The sequence below is a fragment of the Bufo gargarizans genome, chromosome 6 (genome assembly GCF_014858855.1).
Source record: "Bufo gargarizans isolate SCDJY-AF-19 chromosome 6, ASM1485885v1, whole genome shotgun sequence".
NCBI classification, from domain to species: Eukaryota; Metazoa; Chordata; class Amphibia; order Anura; family Bufonidae; genus Bufo; species Bufo gargarizans.
In genome coordinates this window covers 167,644,179-167,665,553 of record NC_058085.1, presented here as the reverse complement: position 1 = coordinate 167,665,553, position 21,375 = coordinate 167,644,179, and positions in this window count along the sequence as shown.

Genomic DNA, 21,375 nt, shown 5'->3' with positions numbered 1-21,375 from the left:
GGTGCATGCGAACATCGCCATATGATCAGCGATTCGCGAACGAGTAAAGTTTGCTGTGAACCGCAAGGCCATCTCTAATTGGAAGCTTATGTGTGCACTGTAATACAGTCGAAGAATAGAATAGTATGATAACCTATAGATTCACATATTTCGCTATAATTTTAAAAGTTACATTAACATCTAGTATACTCTCTACAAAATGTTAGAAAGAAACACAAACAACTTGCAAACAAGTGCAATTTTAGTAAAGAAGTCAATATATGCCACATTTCACAGATGGATATAAAAGTTACTGCAATATAACATCCAAAGTAACAATTTTCAACAGAATTGCTTTGTGAGGAAAACAAAGTCAATGGTGCCCTCTAGTGGTCTTCCTAAAAACTTTATACAAAAAATGACTATTACAAAGAAAGGTGTAGCATGTCAGTTAATTGCAGATACATCTCTGAAAGGAAAGAACATGTTGAAGCCAAATTGTGTATGGGAGGTCCAAGTTCATATACCAAAACTGAGCTTACAAGAAGAGGAATAATGTATTACTAAGGGAGGTATAAATTCTAGCATGTTCTGTTCTCTGCCCATGTCTATCAAGTCTCTTCATTTTAGGGATCTTAAATTAGTCCAACCTATCATCTACATAGTCGTCATTTTGTCAGTATGATATGATTTGTTTTTCTATATTTACATCTGATGCAGAATTAAACGGGTATTCCAGTTATATAAAGTTATCCCATCTCCACAGGGCAGCACAGTGGCTTAAGGGTTGGCACTGGTGCCTTGCAGCCAGGGGCATAGCTATAGGGAGTGCAGAGCTAGCAGTCGCTACCGAGCCCAGGAGCCTGAGGGGGCCTAAAGACCCTTGAGCCACATAAGAAGACACTGGTATTATAGAAAGTACATGCTAGTCAAGTTACACTTCGACTGGTGGGAAGGGGTAAGGTCAAAGTGTCATTTCAATTTTTGCCTCAGGCAGCAGGAAGTCTATGTGCTTCCCTGCTCCTGGCCACAAAGCACCGAGGGAAGGGGGGCCCGAGCTGCACCAGGGCCCATTAACTTTTAGCTACACCCCTGCTTGCAGCACTGGAGTACTGGTTTAGAATCCGACCAAGGACATCATCTGCCTGAAGTTTGTATATTCTCCCTGTGTTTATGTGGGTTTCCTCCCAAACTTAAAAGACATACTGATAGGGAACTTCTATTGTGAGTTCCATTGGTGACAGCAAATGATAATGTCTGTAGAGTGCTGTGGAATATGTCAGCGCTATATAAGTGAAAAAAATAAAGATTGGTGGGGGTCCTACTGCTGGGACATACACGTCTCCCATGAATGAATACAGCAGCTGGTCGGGTATGCATGCAGTGGCTCAATTAATTTCTTTAGGAATTCAAGAGATAGCCGAGAGAAGCTTAAGGATTCTGATACAGAAAGGCTGAAAATACACATGTGGACATGGCCTAAGTTGACTATTAAAGATAAATAAATTAATTCTGCACAAATTGAATTAATTACAAATTTAACCAAAAATTTGAATAGTGGTGAATCCAACAGAAATTTATCAAAATTGTGGCTACCATTTTAAAGATCAGAAGACAAAGCACATTCTACCTAACAGGGATAATTTTCAGACTATTAAAGTGGTTAGATACAGTTCTAGGACACCCGAGTTTCATACACAACTTTACAGGGCAATTGGGGCACCTTCAAGTAATATTATTGGGACTCAATCAAATCTAACTGCCGATTCCCCCAAATTGGACCCAAAAACAAATTTTGGGAAAATTGCTTGTCTCTAATGACCATGCATCCTTCTTAAATTTAGATTGTTTTACTTTGTAAAGGGATCCGTTACGTCACGTATTGGCAATATAAAGAAAGATGTTGATAATTACATCCAAACTTCAGAAAGCAGGTAATATACAGTGATCAGCTAATTGTGATTTGACCTGAAATGGGGTTTTCTAGATCGGGAAACTCTAAGCTTTCATTAACATTTCATCCGTTCATATTATGCAGCAAGTGGGCTCAACATGTACATTAATGCTAGAGGCAGGCCACATGGCTGCTATAAGTCAGTAGAGAGGGGGGCTAAGATATTGTTGTCTGCATCCTTCATTTTAACACTGCAGGTGGCTATGTCATCTAGGGCTGCAGGTATCGACTATTTTTCTAATTGAGCATTTTATAAAAAAAATTGCATTGAGGATTTATTTGTGTCGAATTACTGTATTCAATTGAGTAATCGTTTCAGCCCTAATGTCATCCTGTAGTTTGGGGTGCAGTAATGGTCCACAATGTTGCTATGCCTCCCTCACAGCTATGTATGCTATTGTGGTTATAGCACCCTGTAAGAAATCTTCTGTCCAGTGGCTGACGTGCAATACCATTAACGTGTTTTCATATGGCTACAGAACAGAATCTGCAATCTTTTGTTTGCAAAAAGGTCATTCTATGTACTTTAGAAGGTCCAACATGAAGATAAAGGGACATTAATCTGTCAGGGAAAAAGGGAAGTGTGGTGAGATCCAGGCCATGGCTCCTGAGCTGTCTGTGCTATGCACAGACTCTGGAAAGGGCTGCCAATTCCTTTACAGTCCGTACAAATAAGGCCCTTTTTTCAGCGTCTGTGAAAAAAAATTAGATGTGTCTGTGATTTTTTTTTTTTAGGCTGGTGGTATTTGAGCAGATCATTATCATCATTTTCTGGTTAACACTAAAGACTACTTTAGTAGTAGTCATATCAATATATTGAGCGGAAGACCTATGTTACTCATAATCTTTGTCATTTAGTGTGGTTTTGCAATTTGTCCATAAAAAAATGTTGCCCGTGATTTTTAAATAAGTTGTCCTGAAAAGAAAAAAAATCAGGTTAGCAAACCTACTCTAAAGCTGCTACAGTCATATTGCTACAGCCAGGACAAGGCAATTGTCAAACCTATGAAAAACTAACTAAGGTTAAAAACTACTCTTGTTTTTACTTTCAAAAACTATTCCTCCCCACCCTACCCAGACAGAAGCATGCTTGGTTTGGCTAGGTGTGTATGTTTCCATAGGGAGCGGGAAGTAGGCCACTGACAAACACCTCTGGCAGCAGCTTGCCTCCCTTGAGACCAAAGCAATCAAATACAATATACTCAATATTATTTTCAGCTGGCATCTGCTAAATTGACATTGGCTAATATTGGCAGGCCCAACCAACGTAAATATAATGTGTATGACCACATTACATCTGCGCAGTATACAGACTGCATATACAGTATGGCTGCCCTTGTAATGAAGGATATTATTGCATACTTTGGAGCAGGGCACATTTGTGGGGCCAGTGCAGAAATTACATGATTATGCCTCACCTTCCTTAGCATTAGTAATAATGCCCCCTTAGTGCCCCCAACACAATAGTTTTCCCCTGCTAGTTTTCCCACACAGTAGTTATGCCCAGATAGTGCCCCATCACAGTAGTTGTGTCTCCTTAGTACCCCCTCACAGTAGTTATGCCCTCTTAGAGATCCAACAGGGTAGTATATCTCCTTAGTCACCACTCACATTAGTTATGCCCCTAAGTTCTCACTCACAGTAAGGATAACTCCTGAGTGCTCCCCTAACTTCCATGTTGCCCCTTTAGTTCTCCTTACAATAGTGTTTCCCATTTAGTGCCCCTCAAAATAGTCCCATTCCCTTAGTACCCCCCTTAATATAGTGTTGTTCCCTCAGTGCCTCCTCACAATTGTGTTGCCACCTTAGTGCTCCCTCACAATCCTGAAGCCTCTTTAGTTTTAATAAAATAAAAAGTAATTCATCCTAGCCTAGTTTTCTCAATAAATGGAGCATATCAGACCCGGCTTGTGCTCTTTCTTGCTCAGCTCAGCCGATGTGATTACTGTACATCACTGCATCGGGCCTGTCTGCTGGGAGAGCACAGGCCAGTGAATGGTGGAGCAAGGAGCTGATGGCTCCTAAATGCACTATTGTATTAACGGTGTCTGTGTCCTCAGGAAACTGGGCCAGCCCTTCTGTGTCCTCAGGACAGTGACTAAAATCCAGGACTGTCCATCTGAATCCAGCCATAACATAATTATATAGGAAGCAGCAAGTTTTTGCTTATTGTATGTGTACAGCCACACAGGTTTCTGCATGCAGTTTTGACAGCCATAACCAGGAGTGAATTGGGACATAGCTAAAGGCTCATGGGCCCTATTGCAAAAGTTCAGCTTGACCCCCCCTTCCCTCAATGCTACGTGGCAAGGGGCAATCCCTGAGGCAAAAATTTAAAAAAACAGCACCGCCCACCCTCAAATTCATGACCTCATCCTTTTGATCCAGCTAGAGGTGCAACTTGAAGATTCTGGTCTCCAGTGCAAAATCTATAACAGAGCCCTCCCAATATTCACTTTCTATAATACTGGTGTCTTCCTATGCAGCACAAGGGTCTTTGGGCCCCTCAGGCCCCTGGCCTGGTAGCTACTGCTACCTCTGCACCCCCTATAGCTATGCCTCTGTAGTGAATAAAAAATTTAAGAGGAAAAGTTGTATGTGTCTTTCGTAATTTTTACACTTTTACGATCCATACCAGATTTTGGCTTTCAAAACTGCATGTAGAAACTTGACCATGTGGCCGTACACTAAGGCTTCAAGTACATCCGAACTTTGGTCCGCAAAAAAACAGATTCACAAAACATGAATACCTTCCTTGTACAGTCAAGTCACTCGTATCAATGGAAAGTACTATTCTCTCCCACATTAGGTGTCCGCAAGACATGTTCTATAATGTACAGAACAGTCATAGGAATCCACAAAAAACATAGATGGTCCCACAGAAATGAGTGGGTCAGTGTGATATCCACATAAAATGAGCACATGGAAAAAACATATGTGCTCATGTGCATAAGGCCTATATGTAACAGTATAAGTGACTCCTATCAAGTTTTATTTTGGGTTATGGGTTGAGAAAATTCAGAAGAAGAGATCACACATGCATAATACGTCTCAATCCCGACCATTTAGTTCAGTGCTGAGCTAATTGATATGTAATATCTGTAGAGAATGAGACTGACTTTTAACCCTCAGTTCCAGTTTTCTGATGAGCTATTCACATTACTCCATGTAATGCATAATAATGTTTCTAAATATCATTTTAATTGAGGCAGTCAATCAAAATGCTCAACTGCTTAATGAGCGAAGATGTGCAGCAAACCTGGGGACACATCAAAGTTTTTCATTTCATTTCACTTAAATGAAAATATAACTTTACTTTTTAGAAAGCAGAATATCTAATTTATAAGCTGCAGTTCAGAGCCAGGACCGACCCTACATTTCTGCTAGGCTCAAATAATCGAACAAAAATTTACACAAATACTTAAAAGGGTAATCTGATATTAGAACAATAAACAGAAACAGCGCCACCTACTACTGTGAGTTATGTCTGGTATTGCAGCTCAGTCTCATTTAAGTGAATTCAGTTGAGCAGAAGCACAAAGCATAAAACTGAGTGGAACTGATTCACTTATAAAACCTACAGCTTAAAGGGGTTTTCTGGGATTTAAATATTGATGATTGATCCTCAGGATACAGTAGGTCGGATGAGCACTGCGGCCTATTTATAATATATCAAGTACAGTGCCGTACATTCTATAGTTCCTGTGCTTGGTATTATAGCTCAGTCCCATTTACTTGAATGGGACTGGACCACACAAATATCATGCGACCGATGGTTATGACATGACACCCTAAGAAGAGGCCATGGCTCTCGTCCAAACTATCCTGAGGATCGGTCATTCAGACTATTTATCATATAGCACAGGGATGGGCAAACTGCGGCTCTCCAGCTGTTGTAAAACTACAACTCCCAGTATGCCCAGTCTACCTACAGCTATCAGCCTACTGCAGGGCATGATGGGATTAGAAGTTTTACAACATCTGGAGAGCCGCAGTTTGCCAATCGCTGATATAGCTGACTCAAACACTGAAACCTTGTGTAGGCATTGTTGTATTAGATCAAGGAAAATCTCAAACTTCTATATTCTCATTACCCCTTTTGTCACCTTTCACACTCTCATACATCTCACAAATTTCATCACTACAGTAAACTAGGAGTGACAAATTGTAAGTGTCGCTGCAGAGCTTTTAACCGATGAAATGTCTGATCAATGGCATCTCTGGTGGTTGGGCCACTGCCTCACAGCAAAACAGATGCTTTCTGATGATTAATCAGAACTACCTACCTCTGATTGTATCTCATCTACTTTAGTATAAAACTAATGTAACCTTACATTTCTAGATATCAATAAAAGAATGTTCCCTCTTTGGTATTCAATGTGAATTTTGTATATTTGCAGCATAAGGCCTCATGCACACGGCCGTGTTCCGCGGCCGAGAGCGGACAGTGGAAAACTGGAATGTCACTGAGAGATTAAACCTACTTTAAAAATTAACTTTTAATAGATATTTTTAAGATAAATCCCAAATAACAATACAATATACATATATATTATGATGACTGCAGTTTGATATCTAGCATGGAGCATTCAAAAGGTTTTGCAGTATTTCGGATACATGTATCACAATAAATAAAAAGATTACCACTCACGGTTACCGATATGTAGTATTCGGCGATTCACGGTGAATCCCAGATCAGGTTTACGATCAGTGACTTGGTATTGAATCCCAGATCCGGATACCAGCGGTGTTGGTCATCAAATGTAGATACAGTTTCTCCACTGCCAGTGTGCCAATGAGGTAAGTTAGAGGAAAAAAAAAAAAAAGAAACAAATAAGAAAAATAGGGAGGTCTGACCCTACGATACTTAAGGGTCCCTGCCTGAAAGTGGAGAGAACCTCCGCCTAAATGCGGAGGTATCACCCCCTAATGAGGGGACCCCACTTATCGACAGCTAAGCCCTGGACAATAACCCTAAATAATTTGCTCCCAGAAAAAAGATCCCGACGCGTTTCTCTCTGTCACCAATTTGGTGGCAGGGTCATCAGGGGATATTAGATGCAGGATGGCACAATCGCCAAAAGATAAAGCCAGATAAAAGCTGCTGGTCTTGCTGCTGGATAGATGTAATAATGGCAGTCCAGGACTCCCTATTTTTCTTATTTGTTTCTTTTTATTATTTTTTTCTCTAACTTACCTCATTGGCACACTGGCAGTGGAGAAACTGTATCTACATTTGATGACCAACACCGCTGGTATCCGGATCTGGGATTCAATACCAAGTCACTGATCGTAAACCTGATCTGGGATTCACGGTGAATCGCCGAATTCTACATATCGGTAACCGTGAGTGGTAATCTTTTTATTTATTGTGATACATGTATCCGAAATACTGCAAAACCTTTTGAATGCTCCATGCTAGATATCAAACTGCAATCATCATAATATATATGTATATTGTATTGTTATTTGGGATTTATCTTAAAAATATCTATTAAAAGTTAATTTTTAAAGTAGGTTTAATCTCTCAGTGAAATTTCAGTTATATACCTACCCAAAATATGTATTAATAAATTCTGTGAAAACAGTTGAAAACTGTCCGGGATTCCTCCTGACAGCATGAAGCGCATGGCGTCATAGCAACCAATGACGCCGTGCGCCGGGTTTCCACTGTCCGCTCTCGGCCGCGGAACACGGCCGTGTGCATGAGGCCTTAATCAAACATCAAATAGTATATAGCTCTCTGCCAGCAAATAAGGAAACTATAATTCCTATTATGGTTGTAACTCATGCATGTCTGCAGGTCTTAATGTGACCTTCTGTAAACTGTTGAATGCACATGTCCAACTGTTCAATGTTTGAGTACTTTTTGCACAACTTGCTGTCCTCTAACAAGGAGCTTAATGACAAAATTCACAAAAGGTGTTTGATCCATGAATTGCCCCAATAAATGTCCTGGTTCAATAAGTATTGGTATTTAACCAGTCCTCCTCATCCTGCTGTTCACATTTCTACATCATGAGACACCTAACAATTGATCAACAGTACCTTGCCATTGCAAGGTTTCAAGCAGGATGTTCTCAGACTGAAGTGGCCACTGAGCTGAGAGTGTCACAGAGTGTCATCAGCAGGTTGTAACAAAGATACAGAGAGACTGGAAGAGTCACAGAAAGGCATAGAAGTGGACGTCCTTTGGCCACATCCCACACTGATGACCGCCTAGTTGTGAACAATGTCCTGGGGAACCAGATGATGGTTCACCTCATAGGCTGGGAAAGGAAAGATTACACTGTTGGATCACGAAAGGAAAGAGGCTAGCCCTCCATACACAGCTTTGTGGATTGCATATACCAATTATGAAAGCTGCATTTGATGTACACCGTGCCTGTGTGACATATCCATTGACTGCTGTAGTAAAGTATAGGGAAGCTGTTACAATAACCTAGTCATCTCATTACTTCATCCAATATAATCAAAAGCTGAATATGTGTGTATATATCAAGTAGCGCACCAAAAATATGAGAACACACATATACAAACCGGATTCCAAAAAAGTTGGGACACTATACGGCCATCCAGTATAGTTTTACCCTTACGCACAGAGATTGTTCCAGATTCTCTGAATCTTCGGGTGATGTTATGCACAGTTGATGATGATAGATGCAAAGTCTTTGCAATTTTTTGCTGGGTAACACCTTTCTGACATTGCTCCACTATCTTTCTGCGCAACATTGTGGGAATTGGTGATCCTCTACCCATCTTGGCTTCTGAGAGACACTGCCACTCTGAGAAGCTCTTTTTATACCCAATCATGTTGCCAATTGACCTAATTAGTGTTAATTGGTCTTTCAGCTCTTCGTTATGCTCAAATTTACTTTTTCCAGCTTCCTATTGCTACTTGTCCCAACTTTTTGGGGATTTGTTGACACCGTGAAATTTTGAATCAACGTATTTTTCCTTTAAAATGATACATTTACTCGGATTAAACGTTTGATCTGTCATCTACGTTCTATTACAAATAAAATATTGAGATTTGCCATCTCCACATCATTGCATTCAGTTTTTATTCATGATTTGTATAGTGTCCCAACTTTTTTGGAATCTGGTTTGTAATATAACATGATCCTTTATTGTTAAAAAGACATACAAAACACAAAATCTGACATAATGCATAATTTAGCAGCAATGCAGGAAAGTGACATAGTGAAAAACTGTCCCCCCCCCCAGAAGCCACAAGAAGGTCAGCATATACAGTTATGGCCGTAAATGTTGGCACCCCTGAAATGTTCCCCCACCCCTGCCCTATCCCCCATCCTACACCTATCCCCCATCCTTCACCTATCCCCCATCCCACACCTATCCAACTTTACAGCCGCAACAGGCTCAGCATTATTTATTTTATTGTTATTTATAATAAATCTTATTTGTTTTTAAAAAAATCCAAGGACTGTTTAATTTTTTTTTATAAAGATAGATATTTTTAATTTTAATAAAATTTAAATCTCCCAGCACTGGCGTAGTGACACAACTAATTGTCGCTCCTCCAGCGTTGGTAGATTGTGAGAAAGCTAGGTGTATAATAGGCCAGACATAATCTCCCAGCACTGGCGGAGCGACACAACTAATTGTCGGTCTCCAGCGTGGGCAGATTTAACCTCAGTGTCCATAACAGGCCTGATTAAATCTTCCAGCGCCATTGAAGCAACACAAGTATGTGTCGCTCCTATAGCGTGGGCAGATTTAACCTCAGTCTCCATAACAGTCCTGATTAAATCTACCAGCGCCAGTGGAGCGACACAAGTATGTGTCGCTCCTATAGAGTGGGCACATCAATATATTAAAATAAAATCTCAATTACGTAAAAACAATATTTATTGAACCCAAAATGCAATTGAAATCAAATTCAACACACTGTAACCATCAACCAACGGGACAACAAACATAAATTAACAGTTATTTGAAAATGAATCCCAAAATGTTTATACAAATCGGTCCTGCCAGTCCACCCTTCCTGCTTCAGAGCAGAAATAATCCGCAAACGAGTCTCTCATCCGTGCAACCGATACAGTTGACCGATGTCTAGAACTTGATTTCAAACTACTTCTCACACATTAGGGCCCCTAAAATGCCAGGGCAGTATAACTACCCCACAAGTGACCGCATTTTGGAAAGAAGACACCCCAAGGTATTCCGTGAGGGGCATGGCGAGATCCTAGAATATATTTATTTTTTTGGCACAAGTTAGCGGAAAATGATTTATTTATTTTTAATTTAGTTTTTTTTTCTTACAAAGTCTCATATTCTACTAACTTGTGACAAAAAATACAATTTTACATGAACTCACCATACCCTTCACAGAATACCTTGGGGTGTCTTTCCAAAATGGGGTCACTTGTGGTGTATTTATACTGCCCTGGGATTTTAGGGCCCTTAAGCGTGAGAAGTAGTTTGGAATCCAAATGCGTAAAAAATGCCCTGTGAAATCCTCAAGATACTCATTGGAATTTGGGCCCCTTTGTGCACCTAGGCTGCAAAAAAGTGTCACACATGTGGTATGGCCGTACTCAGGAGAAGTAGGTCAATGTGTTTTGGGGTGTATTTTTATATACCCATGCTGGGTGAGAGAAATATCTCTGTCAAATGACAACTTTGTATAAAAAAATGGGTAAAGTTGTCTTTTAGAGAGATATTTCTCAGGGTGACGCTTGGGTTGAGGTACCAGCAACGACATTGGGGAAATGTCGCTCGTGTAGACGGCTCACTACACTGGTGGTTGAGGCTACGGAACCTCCTGGATACAAGAGGTTCTCGATGATCTCTTCCTGAAATTTAAGGAAGGATTGTGTTCTCCCAGCCTTATTGTAGACAACAAAACTATTATACATCGCCAATTGAATTAGATATACAGACACCTTCTTATACCAGCGTCTGGTCCTGCGGGAAAGTAAATACGGAGACAACATCTGTTCATTGAAGTCCACCCCTCCCATGAGCAAATTATAGTTGTGGACACAGAGGGGCTTTTCAATGACACTGGTTGCTCGTTCAATTTGTATTGTCGCGTGTGCGTGAATGGAGGAGAGCATGTAAATGTCACGCTTGTCTCTCCATTTCACCGCGAGCAGTTCTTCCTTACACAAGGCAGCCCTCTCCCCCCTTGCAAGACGGGTGGTAACGAGCTGTTGGGGGAAGCCCCAGCGAATAGGTCGCGCGGTGCCACAGCAGCCAATCTGTTCTAGAAACAAATGCTTGAACAGGGGCACACTTGTGTAAAAATTGTCCACATAAAGATGGTACCCCTTGCCAAATTAGGGTGACACCAAGTCCCAGACTGTCTTCCCACTGCTCCCCAGGTAGTCAGGGCAACCGACCGGCTCCAGGATCTGATCTTTACCCTCATAGACTCTAAATTTGTGCGTATAGCCTATGGCCCTTTCACAGAGCTTATACAATTTGACCCCATACCGGGCACGCTTGCTTGGGATGTATTGTTTGAAGCCAAGGCGCCCGGTAAAATGTATCAGGGACTTGTCTATCCAGATGTTTTTCTCAGGGGTATACAAATCTGCAAATTTGGTGTTAAAGTGGACTATAAGGGGCCGAATTTTGTGGAGCCGGCTGGGTGGCCTCTGGGACGAGAGGTGCTGTTGTCACTAAAGTGCAGGAAACACAGGATGGTATCAAATCGTCTCCTGGACATGGCAGCAGAGAACAAGGGCATGTGATGAATTGGGTTCGTGGACCAATATGACCACAATTCATGCTTTTTTTGTCAGGCCCATGTTGAGGAGAAGGCCCAGAAAAGTTTTAAATTCTGAAACTTGGACTGGTTTCCACCGAAAATACTGGGCATAAAAGCTTCCCGGGTTGGCAGCTATAAATTGAGTGGCATACCGGTTTGTTTCTGCCACGACTAAGTCCAAGAGCTCCGCAGTCAAGAACAGCTAAAAAAAAACAGTGCCGATCCGATCTGAGCTGTCTCAACCCGAACTCCAGACTGGGCGGTGAAAGGGGGAACTACTGGTGCGGCTGAAGTTGGGGGCTGCCAATCAGGGTTTTCCAGCACCTCAGGGACTCTAGGGGCTCTATGGGCCTGTCTGTGCGGTGGCTGCAAGGGGGGAACTAATGCACGTGCCACCATACCAGCTTCAACTGCCCTTCTGGTGCTCGCCACTTCACCATGTTCTACAGCAGTGCTGGTACTAGGTCCAGGATGGGCTGCACTGCTGGTGTATGCCTCACCACGTAATCCAACAGCGCCAGCCCCACTCTGCTGGCCTTGAAGCAAATCCAGCGCAACCTGTGGTCTAGCAACACAGGGCCGGGTACGCCTGGTGGTATCAGGGACCTCAACCTCATCGTCCGAACTTTGGGTCAGACTGCCACTGCTTTCTACAGGTTCTTATTCTGACCCGCTGGATTCGTCAGATGAGGGTTCCCATTCCTCATCCGACTGGGTCAGAAGCCTGTAGGCCCCTTCAGAAGAATACCCCTTACTTGCCATTTGGTCAACTAAATATAGGGGGTATTCCCTGAGAGGGAGAGCACAGAAGCCATTTAACACACTATATTTATAAATATAGTGTGTTAAATGGCTTTTGATTTGATTTTTCAAAAGTCACCAGCCTGCCAGCAATGATCATTGGCTGCCAGGTTAATGACGAACTTCTCCTGCGACGATTCCCGGCCCGCACTGCGCATGTGCAGGCCGGCTTGGTGCGTCATCTCGCGTCTAGCGAGATGACGCGCCGATGCGTCCAGGAGGAATTACCCGAATGCCCGCAGGACGCAATCCTGCGTTAGGCAATCGGGTAGCGGTTAAGGTGGACTATGTGGTTTTGTGGATCAAAAAAGAAAATAGAAAACTTACAATCACAGAATACACCTCAATTGTCATTGTCCTCAATTAGCTCTTATTGAAGTCAACAGTAGTGTTTGAATAAAAGATAAACTGTAAAAATTAAACTACATACAGAAAAATTTACAAGAAAAGGGCATAGGTTAATGTTTTAAATACAACTGTGTAATTGCTAATATTCCCAAAGTGCATGATATATAGATACAAAGGATGAATTACATAAATGTCACTGGGTATAAAATAGTGGCTGTATTTTCGCTTTCTATGATACTAATGTAAAGTGAAGGATACATTAGGGTTCACTGAGTTCATGTTGTAAAGAAAAAAAAACACAAAGAAAGAGATGTGGCCTTGGAGCAGTAGGAATATATTTTGAGTATATTAGTCATATTACAATACACATATCTGAGTAAATATTATTATCAGTTAAATGTATGATTGTTTGATTTATTATTGTTAGAAAAGTAATGGAAAAGTTCTACTATTAAATGAAAAGATAAAAATTTGTATTAGGGGCTTTGGAAACAGGGGTGGACAGGCCACCGGTGATTGTACAGTATAATGTAAAGAAATAGGTTAGAGCAAATTTCTTTAAATTCATTTAGTGTCCTACGTATTTGCCGAGTATGTCTAAAAATGTGATTTTTGGTCCAAATCAATTGTACCCAAAACGAAAATGCTCCAATTTGCCTGAAAATTGGTATGAGACTCTGAGGTTTCATAGCAATCACATTTTTTCTCTCTTGTCTTTTTTTTTACTTTTAGTTTTTTTTGTCCCTTCTTCCCCCCTCCTTTAAGCTCCTTATCACAATGACAGCAATAGCGAATTATGTCAGTGACACTTACATATATAGCTATAGGTAAACTATAGGTTAAAAATGTTATCAAACAGCCTGTAATAAAACACATTGTACCATCACATTTGTGATAAAAAACTTTCTCTTATTAGAGGCAGGTGGTGTTTAAATGCACACAGTGTTATCGGAAAAAAATACAGGCATTTGTTCTTAAAAAGCATTACAAAAATGATGCCTTAGGGCTGTTTCACACGAGCGGATGCCGTGCGTGGCATCCGCTGTGTGAATGACAGCCAAGACCCGATGCGGACAGCAGAAGCACGGAGCTGTAACATCACTGATAATGCTCCGTGCCTCTCTGTGACCTCTTTACTACGAAATCACAATGACAACTTTATCTCACTGTGATTTCGTAGTAAAGAGGTCACAGAGAGGCACGGAGCATTATCAATCATGTTAATGCTCCGTGCTTCTGCTGTCCGCATCAGGTCTTGGCTGTCATTCACACAGCAGTTGTCACGCACGGCATCCGCTCGTGTGAAACAGCCCTTATTCAGAGCAGATGCTTGCCTGTCTTTATATGTAGTGTCAGAAGAAGCAGTCGTTTTTTTCTGAACAAGAATCCAAAAATGATGCCTGGTCCTGTTTGTACACCCACAAGTGTTAATGTCAGAAGAAATAGTGACAATTTCTAAAATTCTCACTTTTATATGGGAGCAACAGCAGTACACTGTGGATGCAAAAGGGGTAAGCTGTGTACAGGTGTGGCATGTGGCAGCAATAGTAGCAGCAGTAGCAGCAATGCATGGAAAAGTTAAGGTAGAAGATGTGTATGCAGCTGTTTAGGGGTAGTAGTAGTAGTAGTAGTAGTAGTAGTGGCCGTGTAGGGGAAATAGTGGTCACAGTAGAAAGATTAACAGTTGTGGCAGCAGCAGCCACAGTATAGAACATGATGTTAGGCAGGCAGACGTTGGCAGTGGAATGATGGGACACCATTAGTAATGGCCAATCTATATATTGGCCTCAGCCAGAGGAGTCTGAGAACCTTCTTCGATATGACACTGGAAGCTTTGCAAGGCAACATAGTTAGAGAGCCCATGCAGTCAGGGAACACGGTATATACCAGAGAAAGGCCACAGTTAAAGAAGAACTGAACCTGCTTCAGGTGTCCACAGTGCCTTGAACCTTGCTGCACAGTGACAGTTGCAAGGAGTGGTCAGCATTCTTCAACACGTGACAGTACAAGGCGGGGATGGCATTTTTAGACAAATAATGGTGGCTAATTAACTTTCAGTGAGGCTGTGTGCATTCCATTAGTTCCCAAAAGGCAATGGAATCCACTAAGTGGTATGGCAGCGACCGTACTGCCAGGAACTTGGCCAGGTAGAAGTTAAGCTTGCACATCATCTCATTGCTGGGCATGTAGAATTGTTTCCTGGCCAAACATTCTGTTGATGGAGCAAAAAAGGAGGAAGAGTCTAAGTGGGATAAGCAGTAACTGATGTTGACATTGACAAGGATACTTTACTGCATGTGGATGCTGCCTGGCTTCCCAAAGGAGACTGGGAGAAGGAGGACAATCTTGTATTGATTTATGATGCCCAGTTATATTTTCCCATTGGTTTTGGTGATGCCGCTTCATGTGCTGCAGTAGAGCTGTGGTGCCTATTTTTGTGTTTGAATGCCCACTGCATATCTTCATCCTGCAGAACTTGCATATGGCAGTGCTTTTGTATGCCGTCACTATGCAGAAAAACTGCTGAACAGGATACTCGCATAAAGCTAGCAGCAGCTGAGCTTGACCTATGTCTACCACATTTTGAACCTGCACCCACAGTTTTAGTGGGAACACCAGTACGCAAGTTGACCATAATAGAATCAGATCTGGAACTTGCAGTTTTTTGTATGTTTTGGACATACAGTCCCTCTGCTCCATGGAACTGTCGCCATGGCTACCACTACCCCTCCCACCACCACCATGCCAAGTGTTCAAATGCCCAATTAAAAAAGATAGCTAAATTGAAATAATTTTTTTCAGTAATTAAGCAAGATGTAATAAAGCGTCTCCTGCTATGAACACACAGGTAAAATGTGATGAACTGCGTGGCCCCTTAGCCACAATCGGTACAATACATGTACAGCATTGGTTGGGTCTTTAAAGGTGGCACCCACTCATGAGCGTATCAGGTGACAATCACAGAAATGTAACCCCTCAGATTCTGTGGACAATTGTGACTAAGGCATCTGAGGCAGCTTTCTTTGGGAATGCTGCATTCCCAGGCACCAAACAGCTTTCCCACATAGAGATCATTTAAGCCATGGGGTCTTTGTGATAGTCTCTCTGCGGAACCAAGGCTATAACAGTTGTAGTTCCTATTGTAGTTTACAGGTGGCAGGGCTCCAAGGAACACTGCAAATCTATTTACATTAAAGGGTTTATCCAAGACTTAAAAAGACCTCAGAGAGTAGCCGACCCACAGTGGGGTTCATATTTAGCTGGTCTCCACCACTAGGTTCCGAATCCATTCCTCCCCAGCTGTCTCTGCAGCTCCACAATGCTTTGGCATCAACACCTGTTGACGGGCATCACGTGACTGCTGCACCAATCACTGGATGCTGAAATATACGTACAATTGTCCAAGACAACTTTTGAATGACAGAATCCAAGGAAAAATCCAAAATGGCAAATCAACTTTTTTGACTGATATTTGTCATCCAGCAGCATCTGTCATACCCGTACATGTCACAAAAAGACATCAGTTGGTAGAAAATGGTCTAAATTAGCATTTTATACCAATAAAAATCTCTGCATGAAGTCTTGATGTGGCAAGTTTTGAGTGTGATATATGCCACGAATACGGATGGACTGTCAAAAACATATTGGCTGTTTTTTAGCCGCATGATGCCACTATTTTAACAAATTGCCAATAAAGAACTGGAATTTACCATTTTTCTGCATTTATCTGGGAGAAGTCAACAAGTCTTTCTACCAGCTTATGAAATTGGACTACACAGGCTCTCCAGATTTCATATGGAAGTTCACCTGTTTTTAAAGCTTTACTGTATCCAAAATCTCTAGTGTATGGCCAGTTTATTAATAGAAGTAGGAAGGTGCTGCTGGTTGATAATGGGAACTATATCACTTTAATACTGTATTTGCACTTTTAACGCTGGTGTTGTCAAGGGTCACTTCCAGGATGTGTGACACAGTGACACGTCTGCCAACACTCACAATACAATATTATTGAGCAATTAGATTGTCAGCAGAATAAGTAGATTATTCCGCTCATTGAATTAATCCTGTATTAGACCTGCAGATTTTTCGGCAGATGATCCCTAACGAGTATGAATGCTCGTTAGCGGTCATCTTGCAGTGTAATACTGCCGCCGATTGCCCGATGAATGAGCAATCTCGTTCATCGGGCAATCCAAATCTTTTAACATGTTAAAAATGTATCATTTGCAGGTGGAAATCCACTTATACAGCATGGAAATGAGCGATGGCATAGAGATCGCTCCTCCTTATGATGCGGAGGAGATTGCTGCATGTAGAAATGTTCTCTTCCGCTAGAGAGCAGACGATTGCTAGGAGGAAACGCTTCCCTTCCAACGATCGTCTGCCACATCAGGCTGTGTAATACAGCCTTTAATGACAATTCTAAAGCTCCCCAAATGATGTAACTTATTGCCAAATATATTACAATAAATTATAGTAAAAGTCCAGTATACTATAAAGATGGAAACATAATTAGAGGAAGTGGACACATATGTAGTAACTAGAGATGAGTGAAGTTATGACAACTTAAATTCAGCTGCTTCGCTGAATTTCCCAAAGAAATTCACTTTGTGGTAAATTAATTCATTACAAAGCAGCAGGAGCAATGACAGGTAATGGCGATTTCCCTGCCCCCCGGCAATGAATCCCTCAGATGCCACATTCATCGCTGACCACTGCATCTGATAGAGGCCTTTCATGGGTAAAAAAAAAATAACTCACCTAATCCGTTTGAGTGCTAAGAGGCCACTGCAGACACCTTGATTGAAGATCCCGCATGAAATCTTGTGTGGTGCGTGATGACATCATCAGGCTGGCCAGCATGGCGATATCAAACACCATTGCAAGCAATATTTCGCCTGAGATCTTCAAACAAGATAAGTGCCTCTTTGAACTCAGACGGGTGAGGTGAGTATGTTTTAGTTTTTTAGGCCATTTCAAGGTTTGTTACTATGAAGCACGAGGAAATTTGGCTTAGTGGGAAATCGGATTTTCCATGAAATTCGGATTGAAGTCCACTTTGGAAACTTTGATCCGCTCAACACTAATAGTAACCCAACTTGCCTACATTTGATAATAGCTAAAGGTCACAAGTTTAATAACCGGTGTTAGCCTTTCATTATGCAGAGTAAGCTTGCCATGAAAATTCCTCCCTTACTAATTAGTCATAGACCATGGTAATAATGTATATTAGATTAGCAGAAAAGTCTATCTTGGGCTACTTTCACACTAGCATTTTAGTTTTCCGATACTGAGATTCGTCACAGGGCCTCAATACCGGAAAAAAACGCTTCAGTTTTGTCCCCATTCATTGTCAATGGGGACAAGACTGAAAAGAACGGAATGCTCCAAAATGCATTCCATTCCGTTAAGTTGTGTTCCCATACTGGAGAGCAAACCGCAACATGTTGTAGTTTGCCTTCTGTCCTGGGATGCGGAGCCAGACATATCCGGCATGACCCCCAAGGCGAGTCAACGGGGACAGATCCGTTTTCTCTGCCACAATAGAAAACGGATCCGTCTCCCATTGATTTTCAATGGAGTTCATGACGGATCCATCTTGGCAATGTTAAAGATAATACAATCGTATCTGTTCATAATTGATGCAGATAGTTATATTATCAGTAACGGAATCGTTTTTTCTGAACCCCGTCGGATCCAGTAAAAACGCTAGTGTCAAAGTAACCTAACCCTCTACGTTTAACCTCAGGCAAGGCTACCACCTGCTTAGAGCTGACAATACCTCACAATTGAATAATGAAGACGTGAAAAAGACAACTCCCCCTGTAATATAAAGTCTAGAGAAAGAGTCATCTGTTACTGTTAATACACAAAGGTCCAGTGTTATCTTCAGCAGTTCTCTATTACAACAGGCTTGTATAGCAGTCTATATATGTAAAATCATTGTCTAATAAAAAGTTCTAAAACTTTCTAATATACTGTACTTTGGGGGGAAATTTATCAAGCCCTGCACCCCAGAATTCTGGCGTCAAAGAGTTACAAAATAGTTTTCAAAACTTTTGGGCTTATTAGAAAAACAAAAACAAACTTTGCAATAGCATAGCACCATTTTACTGCACATGTCAGAGGGAAAAAGCACTAGGGAGGAAGAAGAAGGGTGCTCACATGGCCCTGACAGGAAGTGGGGGGAGGCTAGCCCTGACTGGCTCACAAGCCGACGACAGCCTAGATGAGCCAATCAGTATTCCCTAGCAGAATAAGCAGAATGTCAGTCAGTGCTGGGCTGTGAATGAGGGTGGATGAGTCATAAGGGGGATTCACATCAGCGTTTCTCTTTCTGTTGTAGCATTCTGTTCAAATGTGTTTAAAACGGAAAATAACGGAATTTCTATCATGGAAAACAAAATGGAGCACTTTAAAGGGCATTCTGTTTTAATCCATCCATCCTAATAGAGTTGAATAGACAAAAAAATGTAAACCAGCCTTCCGTCACGCTTCCATTAATTTTGAAGTTATTGAAACAAAAATATAGGTGATTACTACACTAATACACAGGGTAGCGCACAACATTATCTGAGAGTGATAATGAATTGTGGCCTAAATCTGTTTCTGTTTATTTCTGTCTCTGCACAGTTAACATTTTTTAGGGGGAAGCGTTTTACCTCCTTCTACCTCGGGCCAGTTTTCGCTCTTCTGTCCAGTCCATTTTTTGCAAATCTGACATTTGTCACTTTATGTGGCAATAGCTTTGGAACACTTTTACTTACCCAAGCCATTCTGAGATTGTTTTCTCGTGACACATTGTACTTCATGATAGTCATAAATTTGAGTCAATATATTTCACCTTTATTTGTGAAAAAATACCAAATTTACCAAAAATCTTTAAAAATTTACACATTTTCAAATTTTAATTTCTCTACTTTTATAATAGATAGTGATACCTCATAGTTATTACTTTACATTTTCCATATGTCTACTTCATGTTTGGATCATTTTGAAAATGACATTTTAATTTTTGGAGACATTAGAAGGCTTAGAAGTTTAGAAGCAAATCTTGAATTTTTTTCAGAAAATTTCCAAAACCCATTTTTTAAGGACCAATTCAGGTCTGAAGTCACTTTGTGGGGCTTGCATAATAAAACCACCCAAAAATGAGCACAATTTAGAAATGACACCCCTCAAGGAATTCAAAACTGATTTTGCAAACTTTGTTAACCATTTAGGTGTTCCACAAGAATAATGGAAAATTTCAGAATTTCAATTTTTGGGCAGATTTTACATTTTAATATTTTTTTTTCCAGTAGCAAAGGGTTAACAGCCAAACAAAACTCAATATTTATTACCCTGATTCTGCGGCTTAAAGAAACACCCTATATGTGGTTGTAAACTGCTGTATGGCCACACGGCAGGGCGCAGAAGGAAAGGAACGCCATATGGTTTTTAGATGCCATGTCCCATTTGAAGCCCCCCTGATGCACCCCTACAGTAGAAACTCAAAAAAGTGACCACATTTTGGATACTACGAGATAAGGTGACAGTTTTGTTGGTACTATTTTGGGGTACATATATTACGTTTTTTGTGAGGCAAGGTAACCCAAAAATTGATGTTTTGGCATCATTTTTATTTTTAACAACATTCATCTGACAGGTTAGATCAAGCACTATTTTTATAGAGCAGGTTGTTACGGACGCAATTATTTCAAATATGTCTACTTTCTATGCTTGTTTCAGTTTTTACATAATAAAGCATTTTTTAAAACAAAAATTATGTTTTTGTATCTCCATTTTCTGAATGCCCTATTTTTTTTTTTTAATTGGGGGGCATCTATGGTGGCACTTGTTATTGGCACATGATTGGGGGGCATCTATGGGGGTACTTGTTACTGGCACATGATTATGCATCTATAGGGGCACTTGTTACTGGCACATGATTGGGGGGCATCTATGGGGCCACTTCTTACGGGCACATGATTGGGGGCATCTATGGGGCACTTGTTACTGGCACATGATTGGGGGCATCTCTGGGGGCACTTGTTGCTGGCACATGATTGGGGTCATCTATGGGGCACTTGTTACTGGCACATTATTGGGGGCACTGTGGGGGCATCTATGGGGACACTTCTTACTGGCACATTATTGAGTGGCACTATGGGGGCACTTCTTACTGGCACATTATTGTGGGTACTATGGGGTATCTACTGAGGCCACAAAGGGGTATTTTATATGGGGGGAGGGGGGAGAGAAACACTATGGGGGCTTCTACTGAGGTGACAAAGAAGGGGTATTTTATATGGGGGGGCTCTGTATAGGGGCATTTTATACTGGGGCACATTATGGCGGGTACTATGGTGAAGGGGAGCGGAGTACTATGGGCTCATCTATGAGGGGCACTAAGAAGGGGTATTTTATACTTGAAAATGATGGTGGACACTGAGGGAACCTACTGGGGCACTATATATGGGGCATTTTATACTGGTACATTATGGGGAGCACTAGGAAGAAGGGGGGAGGAGCACTATGGGGCATTTACTGGGGGCACTATATAGGGGTA